The sequence below is a fragment of the Microtus oregoni genome, unplaced genomic scaffold (genome assembly GCF_018167655.1).
Source record: "Microtus oregoni isolate MIOR12 unplaced genomic scaffold, Mior012 000073F_000, whole genome shotgun sequence".
NCBI lineage: Eukaryota > Metazoa > Chordata > Mammalia > Rodentia > Cricetidae > Microtus > Microtus oregoni.
The window spans coordinates 2482557-2495142 of record NW_024543980.1 but is presented as its reverse complement, the minus strand read 5'-3'; positions in this window follow the sequence as shown (position 1 = coordinate 2495142).

Here is a 12586-nt window from a genome sequence, read left to right as displayed (position 1 = left end):
GATGGATTCTGTTTTTGTATCCAATCTGTTAACCTATGCCTTTTTACTTATTTATTTTTAAATATGTATTTATTATGTATACAGTGTTCTGTACTGTGTGTGTGCCTGCAGGCTAGAAGAGGACACCAGATCTCATTGTTGTGAGCCACCATGTGGTTGCTGGGAATTGAACACAGGATTTCTGGGAGAGCAGCTGGTGTTCTTGCTCTTAACCTCTGAGCCCTCTTTCTAGCCCTCCTGTGCTTTTTTATAGGTGAGTTGAGTCCATTTATATTAAGGGTTATTAATTAAAGGTGATTGCTATCTCCTGTTAATTGAGATTTTATTGTTGGTGATGTTAATTTGTGTGTTTTTATCTTCTTTGGGATTTGCTGCTATATGACCATCAATTGTCTGTGTTTTTGTTGATGTAATCAACTTCCTTGGGTTGGAGTTTTCCTTCTAGTAGTTTGTGTAGGGCTGAGTTTGTGGCTAGGTATTGGTTAAATCTGGTTTTGTCATGGAATAATTGTTTTGATCTTCTATGGTGATTGAAAGTTTTGTTGGGCATAGTAGTCTGGCCTGGCATTCATGGTCCCTTAATGTCGACATAACGCTTGACCAGGTCCTTCTGGCTTTCATTGTGTCCACTGAAAAGTCAGGTGTAATTCTGATAGGTCTACCTTTATATGTTTCTTGGTCGTTATCCTTTGTAGCTCTTAGTATTCTTTCTTTACATTGTATGTTTAATGTTTTGATTATTATATGGCAAGGGAACTTTTTTTTATTCAGTTTGTTTGTTGTTCTGTAAGCTTCTTGTATCTTCTCTTTTTCTTTAGGTTGAAAAAGTTTTCTTCCATGGTTTTGTTAAATATATTTTCTGTGCTGTTGAATTGAACTTCTCCTTCTTCTATACCTATTATTCTTGGGTTTGGCCTTTTCATGGTGTCTCATATTTCCTGGATATTTTGGGTCAAGCTTTTGTTAGATTTAATGTTTTCTTTGACTGACGAGTCTATTTCTTCTATTGTATCCTCAGCACTTGATATTCTTTCATTCATCTCTTGTATTCTGTTGTTCAGGCTTGCGTTTGTGTTTCCTGATTATTTTCTCATGCTTTCTGTTTCTGTAATTCCCTCTGCATGTGCTTTCTTTATTGTCTCTATTTCTGTTTTCAAGTCTTGTATAGTTTCTTTCACATGTTTGATTTTTTTTCTTGGTTTTCTTTAAGGTATTTGCTGATGTCTTCCAATTTTTGTTTGTCTTTTTCTCTATTTCTTAGACTAAATTTCTCATTTCCTCTTTAAGGGCTTCAAACAGTCTCCTGAAGTTATTTTTAGGTCATTATCTTCTGCTTCATCTATATTTGGTTGTTCAAGCCTTGCTGTTGTAGGGTCTTTAGGTTTTACTGGTGTCGTATTGCTCTTTGTGGTGTAGTGTGTGATCTTACCTTTTCTACTCATCTTTTCCTCTAATAGGTGTGGTTGGGGCTGTCTGGGATTCTATTGATTAATCTTCTAGATGCCAGTGAATCCAAGGCTCAAATAGTTGTTTCTTCTGTTATAGTCAGTGTCACGGTTCTAGTTACCCCTTTGGTCACTCCTTGCTCCTGGAGGTCACTCAGCCCTCCTGGGCTTTGCTCCACTCCCTTGGAGTTTGCTGTCTCAGGCTTGCTCTATCCTAGGTCAGAGCCTTTGACCTGTTTCTGTAAATCTTGGTCTGGATCCCCTCCTGCAAAAGTCCCTGGCTTGGAGTTGATCCTGCAGTCTACTCCCTTGGAGTTCCCAGGCTCGGGTGTGCCTAAACCCACAAAAAAACCTGGCTGAGGCTTACTCCCTCAGTGGTCCTAGACTCATGCTCAGACCCACAGAGGTTTCTGTTTCCTGCCTATTTCCTTTGATATCCCAGACCAACACCCAGACCCACAGAGGTCCTGGCTCAGGCCTAGTTCCTCGGATGTCCCAGACTAAGGCTCAGACCCGCAGGGGTCCCAGCCCAGGTTCACTTTCTGGCTCTGGCTTACTACCTCAGTGGTAGCTGCCCTGTACCTTTTCCTGGTGGAGTTCGCTGTCTCAGGTCTTCTTTGGCCCAGGTTTCTGGCTCAGTCCTGGTCTGCCAATTGAAGTAATAAGGGCGGCGGGGCTGCGTCCCCAACACCCCAGCCGCCTGCCCGGCTAGCTTATGCCCCGAAATAATTACACGGACACTGTATTCTTTTAAACACTGCTTGGCCCATTCTCTTCTAGGCTAATTCTCACATATTAATTTAGCCCATTTCTAATCATCTGTGTATGGCACCCCAAGGTGCGCTTACCAGGAAGATTCTAGCCTATGTCCATCCTGGGTCGGAGCTTCATCCTGGGAGCAGGGCATGGAGTCTCTCTCAGGCGTCTAAAACCCGAGAGGACAGCAGTCGAGTCTCTGAGCTCACTTCCTCTTCCTCGCAGCGTTCTGTTCTGTTTTCTCCTCCCACCTATCCTCTAACCAATAAAATGGGCCAGGGCAGTTCCTTTATTAGCCAATGACCTTCCTCCATCAGCCAATGTCCCTGGACTCAATCTGCTCCCGCTCCCCTGGCGCTTGCTTTCTCAGGCAAAGTTAATATTCTTGAATTATTACTTTACACTAGAATATCTTAACTTTCCACTAATGTGAATACAAAACAGGCTATTCAGTTTACCTATACAGCTAATTCAGATAGAATCCATGTTTTAAATAAGTTTCATGCTAATTTATGTGGACGTGGATTAGCTGTTTGGTACCCAATATGTTTTTACATTCTATAGAATTCCATGAACAGTTGTGATAAAAAACCTTGCCTTTATCTAAAGGTGTAAGTCACAAACAATGCCACACCAATTCGGGGTTATGATTATTAGGGTGGTATTTATTTAAAGGGGAAAAAACTTACAGATCACTGTCCCAGGCAACAGCCCTCTATGCAACCAGGAAAGGAGTCTAGTTGCAGGCGGAGCAGGAAGTGAAGAGAGAGAGGAGAGGGAAGTGGCCGCTTTTTTAAAGGGAGAGAAACCACGCCCCAATGGGCTGGTACCTCAGCGGTGATAGGCTGGAGGAGTGGGAGGACCTCCCGCAACACCTCCCCCTTTTGTTTAAATAAGAGAGTTCTAAACCTACTATGAAATTATATACAATAAGTACAAATATCCTATTCTAACTAGCTTAGGTCTTGTATAATAAATAACTTGGCCAAGTCATGAGAGAAAGTAACTACATTTATATAGTCTTCAACCCCATCGAAGATCTGAGAAGGGAAATAATGTTACCTGGGTAATTAGGAAGTTCAGTAAAACAACTTCCAAAACATGCAACAAATTACAGAGACTACTAGCTACCTGGGCAATCACCCAAAGTCACATTAGCAGCGTTGAAGCAACCAACTTTGGCTAAGGCCTAACATAACTGACATACCATTTTCTAAGGCAAGCAACTTTTCAAAACTATCTTACCCTGTCTTGGCAGGATATGACAGTCCTGTTTTATCCATTGATGCATGCTCTGTATCTTTGTCAGTGGTTGAGGTATGGGCATTTCTTTGCCCAAACGCCAGTTCTGCCAAAAAGAAAGGCTCCAGGTGGAGTGTCTTTGGTGCTCAACATTCTCTCGGGAATAGAGTGGTGTTGCCAGGAGCAATTGTGTCTCACTACCACAAAACTCTGAGTTAGATTAAAGGCCATTTTCTACAGCTCTTTGAAGAAGTTGAAGATTATCTATCTATACTGAGTATAATCTCTATATATCTAAAGAACCTGATTAGTCTATTATAAATGACAAACTTAGATGACTATTAGTCTATATAATTCTCAATATCTATCTAACTTAAAGACTAAGACAATAAACGACTGTGAAACAAATGAGGACAATGACCTCCAAATATAAACAATGTACAAATATACATTGCAGTAGGTAAATATATATCAATACAGAATCATTATATAAGTATCTTAATCAGAGGTAGAAATGTACACTGCAATATGGTAAATATATACAATATATATATATATCAATACAATATATGTCAATACATAAAAAATGTTTTAAACAGAGGTAGAAACATGCATGCGTACAATAGTCAATATAATTTAACTTTGTATCAATATACAAGAATCTATAGCAATGTATTTGTCTAAAAACAGTAACTCACAATTACAAATCTATTATCCCATCATCCCTCTTTTTTTTTTTTTTCAAAATGATCCCTGAGCGTATAAAATTCCTCCCCCAACCCTCAATCGTATACTAATTATAATCGACCCCTAAATGATGTCCCTAAACCCAAGGGCAAGTTTTATTGGGAAAGGGGACGTCATCCTCTAGAATTACTTCCAGCTGTCATGGGGGCGACGTTCTTTCTGGGGGATCCTGTGAAAGTGAAATGATGGTTAAATTTCAAGATCAATGTCTTTTAAAATTGCCAATAGTCTCTGAGTATTTTGTGCAGGTCTGGCCAAAATGTTGTATAAGATGTGCACCATTTCAGCTAACCAAGTTGGAACTGTCTTGTGCAGCTGGTACCAAAAGCAGGTCTTGTAGTAGCGCTATCAGTATCATGACGTCATATCAACCAGGTGGAGTTGTTGTTATAGGGCCCCATCTTCTTCCTGGAAACTTCAAATGTCACTTCAGGAAAAACTCATTGTTCATTATGAAAAACTTAAACATTAATCATATAGACATATATAGACATATATATATATATATATTCAATGAAAGACATGATAGATATATTCAATGAAAAGTATGATAAATATGAAGAAAAGCAAAGATGTTTTCTAAACTCATATTTCTTTCTGTCCCATATCATGGCTCTTGACATGAGACAGAAACTCCAGAAACTCTGGGTTTTTCCCTTACTAACAGGCTTGGAATTGGAGAGGGACTGGGCCAGAGTCCAACTTCAAAACCAGCTTTATAAATTTAGAAATATGGTTTAATATTACTTACACAATCCATTCAGTTGTCTTGATATTTCCTATTGGGCAGGTATTTTTCCATCTGTCAGTATCCAAACATCCAGGGTCCCTTGAATTTCTCAAAGATGAGTGTTTTCCTGTGGAGATAAGAACAGAACCCTGCCCCCATTCTATGTTTTTCTTACCACCTGTATGAATATCATCATTGTGGATGAGTTGTCATTTCTCCTTTCCAAGAGGTTTCTCCTCTTCAAATCGAAACTTTATTAATTTTGATGGTATCCACAATTTTTCTTCTCCTGTGGAAACAAGAGCAAAACCCCTTCCCCAACGTAGCACATCTCCTGGCTTCCACTGAGAGGTCAGCACATCTTTGAAATAAATCGGTTGATTTAGTTCAGCAGACTTTTCCATTATCCAATGTCTTTCTGCTGCTGTCGTTCCTTTCTCATTAGCGTTAAGAAAATTCAAGGTTAATAAAGCATTATGTAATCTATTTCTGGGGGTATTTTCAGTCCCTTTCTGTTTGTTCAGCATATCCTTTATAGTACGATTTGATCTTTCTATAACTGCCTGACCTGTAGGATTATTTGGTAAACCTGTAATGTGTTTTATATTATAATAATCAAAAAAGCGTTACATTTTCTTAGATACATATGCTGGACCATTATCTGTCTTTATTTGCGCAGGTATACCCATGATGGCCATAACTTCCAATAAATGTGTGATTACTGAATCAGCCTTTTCTGAGCTCAGGGCAGTAGCCCATTGAAAACCTGAATACGTGTCTATGGTGTGGTGTACATATTTTAATTTACCAAATTCCATAAAGTGGAACACATCCATCTGCCAGATTTCATTTCTCTTAGTACCCTTTGGGTTACTCCCTGCAGGCAATGGTGTTTGGTTATAGAAAGAACAAGTAGGGCATCTCTTTATAATGTCCTTAGCTTGTTGCCAAGTAATGGAAAATTCTTTCTTTAGGCCTTTACTATTGACATGATGCTTCTTATGAAATTCCGAGGCCTGCAACACACTTCCAATCAATAATTGATCAATCTCAGCATTGCCTTGGGCTAGAGGACCAGGCAGACCTGTATGGGACCGGATGTGTGTTATGTACATCGGACAAAGCCTGTTCCTGATTATGTCTTGTACCTGGATAAACAATGAAGTCAACTCTGTGTCATCTGGTATAAATTCAGCGGTTTCAATATGCAAGATAACTCTTTCTGCATATTGTGAATCTGTAACTATATTAAGAGGTTCTTTAAAATCCCTTAGCACCATAAGAATGGCATATAATTCTGCCTTCTGGACAGAATTATAAGGGCTTTGTTCCACCTTACTCAATTCATCTGACTTGTAACCTGCTTTCCCTGATTTATATGCATCAGTATAGAACGTACGGGCTCCAGTTATTGGAGCATCACGTACAATTCTAGGAAGAATCCAAGAAGTTCTTTTTATGAGATTAAGTCTATCACTTTTGGGATAGTTGCTATTAATTTCTCCCAAAAAGTTAGCACAAGCTCTTTGCCACGGTTCATTGTCTTCCCATAACTTTTTTATTTCTTCAGTAGTAAAAGGCACTATAATTTCTGCTGGGTCTATACCTGCTAGTTGACGAAGTCTCAGCTTACCTTTTATAATTAATTCAGAGACCTTTTCGACATAAGTTTTTAATTTTTTACTTGGTTTATTAGGTATAAATATCCACTCTAAAATAATATCTTCCCTCTGCATTAGAATCCCTGTAGGAGAAATTCTGGAAGGCAATATGACTAGGATGCAGCTAAGATTTGGGTTCACCCTATCCACATGTGCCTCCTGTAATTTTTCCTCAATCATTGTCAGTTCCTTTTCTGCTTCAGCTGTCAGTTCTCTTGGACTATTCAAATCTTTATCACCATCTAAGGTTTTGTTTAAATGAACTATTAGATCAGGTGTTATCCCAACAGCTGGTCGTAGACTGGAAATGTCTCCTAACAATCTTTGGAAGTCATTAAGAGTCTTTAACCGGTCTCTCCTAATTTGTGCCTTTTGCGTTTTAATTTTCTCTAACCCTATTCTGTAACCTAGGTAATTAATAGAATTTCCTCTTTGAATCTTTTCAGGGGCAATTTGTAATCCCCACCTAGGCAAGACTTTCTTTACTTCTTCAAACATCCTTTCTAAAGTATCTTTATTTGAATCAGATAATAAGATGTCATCCATGTAATGATAAATGATGGACTTGGGGAATTGTTTACGAATTATTTCCAATGGCTTACTTACAAAATATTGGCACAGTGTAGGACTATTGAGCATACCCTGTGGGAGGACAGTCCACTGATATCTCCTATTAGGCTGAGAATTATTATAAGTAGGCACTGTGAAGGCAAATTTTTCTCTATCCTTTTCTTGTAACGGTATAGTGAAAAAACAATCTTTCAAATCAATAACTATAAGAGGCCATCCTTTTGGTAACAGAGAAGGCAAAGGAATTCCAGATTGTAGTGGGCCCATAGGTTGAATTACTTTGTTGACAGCTCTTAGATCTGTCACCATTCTCCATTTACCAGATTTCTTTTTTACAACAAACACAGGAGAATTCCAAGGGCTGGTTGATTCTTCAATATGGTGAGCATCTAGTTGCTCTTGCACCAGCTGTTCCAATGCCTGTAGTTTATCTTCAGCTAGAGGCCATTGTTTGGTCCATATTGGCTTCTCAGTTAGCCATTTCAAAGGTAGGGCCGTTGGTACCTCTAAAGGTTTGGTATTTGCTGTATGTTCTTGTACAGCCTGAATGGCTGGTGACCTTTTTCCATAATACCTCATCATATCCTTCCCAGAATTATGAGTTCCTGGAAATACAGGAATGTTAATCTGGGTATTCCATTGCTGTAGCAGGTCACGGCCCCATAAATTTATGGCAATATTGGCTATATATGGCCTTAGTCTTCCTATTTGCCCTTCGGGCCCTATGCATTCAACCCATCTTGTGCTTTGTTTTACACGAGATAGGGTTCCAATTCCCAGGAACTGAACATCTACCTCTTGAAGAGGCCAATTCGGATGCCAAGATTCTGGGGTAATGATACTTACATCCGCACCTGTGTCTAATAAGCCTTCAATAAAAGTGCCATTTATACAGACTCTTAGCTTTGGTCTTTGATCATTAATAGAAGTCTGCCAAAATATACGTTTACTCTGTCCTATTGGGTTTTTTGACTCATCCTCCACACGTAATTCTTCATTTAGACCAGTATTACTTTTTACAGCAGAAATTGGAGCTTTTAATTTTCTTGGTGAGGCACGTTCTCCACTGTGACTGGGAATGACTGGGCCACTGTTGGCTTGGGGGCATGCGAGAGGCCCCCCAAGGAGTTTCCCGATGATATCGGATTGCCCCGTCTGTCTGTTGTTGACCTACATTCGTTGGACCAATGCCTGCCTTTACCGCATCTCCTACATATACCTGAAGGCCGAGGTCTCCTATTTTTGTCATTCCCAGAAGAGATATTATTCCTAGAAATTCTTTGCCTGCAATTCCTTTGCAAATGTCCTAATTTACCACAATTAAAACACCTGGCAGTTTGATGTCTCCTCATTGCTTTGGAAATCGCTTCTCCTACCCAAGATTCATCATTATAGCTAAACGTCTCAACATTCATCCTATGCTGAATCCATTCATCCATAGGTGCTGATCTAGACTTTAAAGGCCCAATTATCTTTTTGCATTCTATGTTTGCATTCTCAAAAGCTAGAGATTCAAGAAGTATTCGTCTAGCTTCTGGGTCTGTTACCCCTATGTCCAGAGCCTTAATTAATCTTTGCAAAAAGTCAATAAAGGGTTCTCTCTGTCCCTGCCTAATTCTGGTATATGATTCAACCCTTTTTGCTGGCTTGTATCCTATTCCAAGCATTTAAAGCTGCTTGGTGACATAGACACAGTACTTCATCGTCATAAAGAGCTTGGACCTGTGGATCAGCATATTCTCCTGCACCAAGAATTTGATCTTGGGAAACCTCAATACCTTTTGCTCTTCCTTGCTGTTCCATATGTTTGGATTCTTCTCTGAAATAAATTCCAAACATCAAGGAAGGTCCATTATCTAAAACTGCAGACACTAACTGATGGAAATCATGGGGAGTAGCTCTAGCATTAGAAGCCCAAGTCCTTATCATTTCCTTTACATATGCATTGTGCAAGCCAAAATTAACAACAGCTTGCTTAATTTCTTTCAGATCATTCATTGCTATTGGCGTCCATCTAGCTTCTCTGACTCCCTTTGAGCCTTTAGAAGTTGATGCTTTTTCAGAATTAAGTATAGGGTATGTCGCTAGAACCCTGGGTAAGCCAGTTCTAATAGCTGGTGGAGGCCTTGTATCCTGTCCTTGTGCCTCCTTACTCTGTTCACCAGCTGTAATAATTTCCCCAATCTTTTCAAATCTTTTTATCATTGTCTCTCTTAAATCCTGAATCTCCTGACCTGTATATATTTCCAGTGATTTCACTGAGGTATCAATTTTTTGGTCCCCATTCTGCACCTGTGATTCCAAAGCTTTAATTTTTTCCTTCAAAGATAACATGTCCTCCTTAAACTTTTCTTGTATATCATGTAGATTCCCATCTTGGAGGTACATTCTGTCTGTTACCTTATCAAAACTTTGTGATAAAGTCTGAACGTCAAATTCAACAGCCTGAACCCTTTCAGGTAACTTTCTAATACCCTTGGATATGGAATCAATTTTGTCTGTCATAGTATCCACTTGTTCAGATAACCTCTGATTTTCAATAATTTTAATCCTGTCAATTAGTTGTTCATTATTAGTTCGTAAAGATTCTATCATTCTTAGGAGTGCCATATTCTTCTGTTCATTATTAGTACGTAAAGATTCAATCGTTCTTAGTAGTGCCATATTCTTCCTTAATGATAGAATATGGAAAAGAAAACTGAAGGCTAGTAACAAGCAAATTAAGGTATCCCCATAATCATATAAACCTTGTATGATGTAATTCATTGTATTAGTAAATATAAATTTACTAATCCATTGTATTAGTGAAAACAAAGCAGTAAAATTTGCGTTAGAAACAAAAACTGCAATATTACCTATTATCCAGCAGGTGGCGCTGTTGCAGAGTCGCGGTGAAAACATGGTCCTGTTTCAGTGCCTTAGTAGATGTTAAAAACTGGAAAATGCAAGTTTCTCAACAAAGTAAATGTAATTAAATCAATTCCTGAGAGGGAACCAGAAACCCAGAATCCAGGGGTAGAGAAGAGCAATCTGGAAGCCGCTTATGCCTCCATGTGACAGAGTCACCCTGAGGGGTTGCAGTTTTCAGCAACCACGTGCTCTGGTTCGTGCCACTTAAGAGCTGTACTTGCAAGGGAGATTTAAAAATGACTCAGAAAAGAGCAAACCACGCGGCCAGAGACTACGCGGGCCTGTGGAGTTTAAATCCACGTGGGGAGTCCAAGGCCGCTGGCGGCTGAGGAAGGGGAGGGCTCCCGCCAAGCCGAACTAGAGCCCGCCAAGCCCGCGGCCGCCAAGCTGAACTTGCGCCCGCCAAGCCCGCAGCCGCCAAGCCCGTAGCCGCCAAGCCGAACTTGGGGCCGCCAAGCCGAAATCGCGGCTGGGAGTGGGGAAAGGAGAGGTTCTAAAACCAAACGTTGGGCGCCAAAATAAAGGCGTAAGTCACAAACAATGCCACACCAATTCGGGGTTATGATTATTAGGGTGGTATTTATTTAAAGGGGAAAAAACTTACAGATCACTGTCCCAGGCAACAGCCCTCTATGCAACCAGGAAAGGAGTCTAGTTGCAGGCGGAGCAGGAAGTGAAGAGAGAGAGGAGAGGGAAGTGGCCGCTTTTTTAAAGGGAGAGAAACCACGCCCCAATGGGCTGGTACCTCAGCGGTGATAGGCTGGAGGAGTGGGAGGACCTCCCGCAACATTTATCCCTATGTCAGATTTAAATAATAATGATTTTAAAAATCTCAACATGGTGGTGAATGTCTGTAATCACAGCACTTGAGAGCAAGACACAGGAATCCAGCATTGGAGACCAGCCTGGACTACACAGTGAGGACATATGTAAAAACCAATAAGCCAACTTGGTGATGAATGCTTTAATCCCAGTGCTGGGGAGACAAAGGGAGATGGATCTGTGCAAGTACCAGTCCAGCCTGGTCTACACAGGGAGTTGCAAAGAATTCTAGGTTATGTGAGACATTGCTTAAAATAACCAAACAAACAAACAAAAATACAAGTTAAAGAGTTATGTCTTCTTGACTCTCAAACAATTCCCTCAGAGTGGTCCTATACTTCCTAACAACAGGTCACTAAAAGAAACTTCTGTATCTTGCTGAGCCCTTAGAAGTTTGTGGAATATGTGGCTTGAAACCAGGAATTCTTGTATAGTGCTTAAAACACATTATTTTTTTTTTTTTTTTTTTTTTTTTTTTTTTTTTTTTTTTTTTTACTGCCGGGCAGTGGTGGTGCATGCCTTTAATCCTAGCACTCTGGAGGCAGAGGCAGGTGAATCACTGGTGAGTTCAAGGCCAGCCTGGTCTACAAGATCTAGTTCCAGTACAGCTAGGACTGTTACACAGGAAACCCTGTCTCGAAAAACAAAACAAAACAAAACAAAACAAAAAAAAAACCAAACCAAACAAAACAAAAAAAACCCCAACTACAACAAAACAACTTTTTAAAATTATCTTGACACTTCTTAAAATGGGTAATGGGCCCATTTCAATTTGGAATACAGAAAAATGCTGGATATTTATAGCGCATAATCTGAGTGAGCTGGTCAAGGTGTGGAATCCTACCAAGAGGAGGCATCAGTGTGGAAACCTCACCCCTTATTCTCAAAGGGGCGAGAAGAAATTGCCTAGCAGAATGTTTTCCCAGGAGGTTAGTGGCCTTCCCCTCTCCCATCCAGGAGATTCTAAGCACAAGGTGACTTAGCTCAGCCCAGCCAACTACCTGGTACAGGCTGATAAAGTTGGCCTAACTCAAGAACAGTGGCCTTGCTCTAAGAACAAGGAGAAAGCTGACTTAACAGAATGGGAGGGAGCAAAAGTCCTTGTACCCATGCCAAAGCAGCTTCAAAGAGTCTCTTTGTAGTTATGCCTTTAAAAGCTTACCCCACAAAGAAGATACAACTCCTCTCTCTATCTCGCTGTAACGGGGATGGAGATGAGTTCCAAACATGTTTGTATTATGCTGATTAAACCTTGCTTATTGTAGTCTGGGCCTCTCTGGTGGTCTGTCTCTGGGGGTTGTAATCTGGGCACAACAATCAGTGCAGGGGTGTTTATTGCTAAGCTAATTTAAAAGCGTTACTGAAGAAAGATCTGGGTTATTAGCTATCAAGCGAAGAGCAGGGATGAAATTTCTGTTAAAGTCAACAAGATTCTTGCAACCACTGGAGGCTAAAGATAGGACCTAAGGAGGCAATCTAATCAGAAAGACAGCTTCAGAGGAGAATTCTGACTAAATGCTGGTTAAGGACAGTCTGCTGACACCAAAATGGTTGTCCTGTTCATTACCCAGAGCCGTTCCTCTATCTATTCCTTCAGCTTTAAAAAGAGAATAAGGAAATTTTCTCGGGTAAACTCTAGAGGGGTTGGGGTAAGTCCAGGAGCAGAACACTGGACTACATTTCCCAGAAGCCCTCGTAGGGCG